This window comes from Mandrillus leucophaeus, unplaced genomic scaffold, assembly GCF_000951045.1.
Source record: "Mandrillus leucophaeus isolate KB7577 unplaced genomic scaffold, Mleu.le_1.0 Scaffold98, whole genome shotgun sequence".
NCBI classification, from domain to species: Eukaryota; Metazoa; Chordata; class Mammalia; order Primates; family Cercopithecidae; genus Mandrillus; species Mandrillus leucophaeus.
Window position 1 is genome coordinate 972,155 of NW_012110696.1, and position 1,396 is coordinate 973,550.

Below are 1,396 nucleotides of genomic sequence, written 5' to 3' on the forward strand. Positions count from 1 at the left end.
CCTTTGCATCCTCATAGCTTAGCTCCCACTTATGAGTGAGAACATACAATGTTTGATTTTCCATTCCTGACTGACTTCACTTAGAATAGTAGTCTCCAGTCTCATCCAGGTCACTGCGAATGCCATTAATTCATTCATTTTTATGGCCGAGTAGTATTCCATCATATGTATATAGCACAGTTTCTTTATTCACTCCTTGATTGATGGGCATTTGGGTTGGTTCCACATTTTTGCACTTGCAAATTGTGCTGCTATAACCATGCATGTGCAAGTATCTTTTTCATATAATGACTTCTTTTCCTCTGGGTAGATACCCAGTAGTGGGACTGCTGGATCAAATGGTAGTTCTACTTTTAGTTCTTTAAGGAATTTCCACACTGTTTGCCATAGTGGTTGTACTAGTTTACATTCCCACCAGAAGTATAGAAGTGTTCCCTGTTCACTGCATCCATGCCAATATCTATGATTTTTTGACTTTTTGATTATGGCTATTCTTGCAGGAGTAAGGTGGTATTGCATTGTGGTTTTGATTTGCATTTCCATGATCATTAGTGATATTGAGCATTTTTTCATACATTCGGTGGCCATTTGTATATCTTCTTTGGAGAATTGTCTATTCATGTCCTTAGCCCGCTTTTTGATGGGATTGTTTGTTTTTTTCTTGCTAATTTGTTTGAGTTCATTGTAGATTAAGGATATTAGTCCTTTGTCAGATGTATGGATTGTGAAATTTTTCTCCCACTCTGTGGGTTGTCTGTTTACTCTACTGACTATTCCTTTTGCTATGCAAAAGCTTTTTAGTTTAATTCTTGCTAATTTGTTTGAGTTCATTGTAGATTAAGGATATTAGTCTTTGTCAGATGTATGGATTGTGAAAATTTTCTCCCACTCTGTGGGTTGTCTGTTTCCTCTGCTGACTATAGCTTTTGCTATGCAAAAGCTTTTTAGTTTAAGTCTCAGTTATTTATCTTTGTTTTTATTACATTTCCTTTTGGGTTCTTGGTCATGACATCCTTGCCTAAGCCAGTGTCTAGGAGGGTTTTTCCAATGTTATCTTCTAGAATTTTTATAGTTTCAGGTATTAGATTTAAGTCTTTGATCCATCTTGAGCTGACGTTTGTATAATGTGAGAGATGAGGATCCAGTTTCATTTTATATGTGGCTTGCCAATGATCTCAGCACCATTTGTTGACTAGGATGTCCTTTCCCCACTTTATGTTTTTGTTTGCTTTGTTGAAGATCAGTTGGCTATAAGTATTTGGGTTTATTGCTGGGCGCAGTGGCTCACACCTGTAATCCCAGCACTTTGGGAGGCCGAGGCGGGAGGATCATGAGGTCAGGAGATCGAGACCATTCTGGCTAACACAGTGAAACCCTGTCTCTACTAAAAATACAA

The 1,396-nt window shown here is 37.8% G+C and overlaps 1 protein-coding gene across 2 annotated transcripts in view; it reads left to right on the forward strand.

Moving 5' to 3' along the window:
* LOC105532652 (HAUS augmin-like complex subunit 3) overlaps positions 1-1,396 on the forward strand; it is a 191,743-nt gene that overhangs the window by 40,891 nt on the left and 149,456 nt on the right. The gene's annotated exons all lie outside the window — the stretch shown is intronic.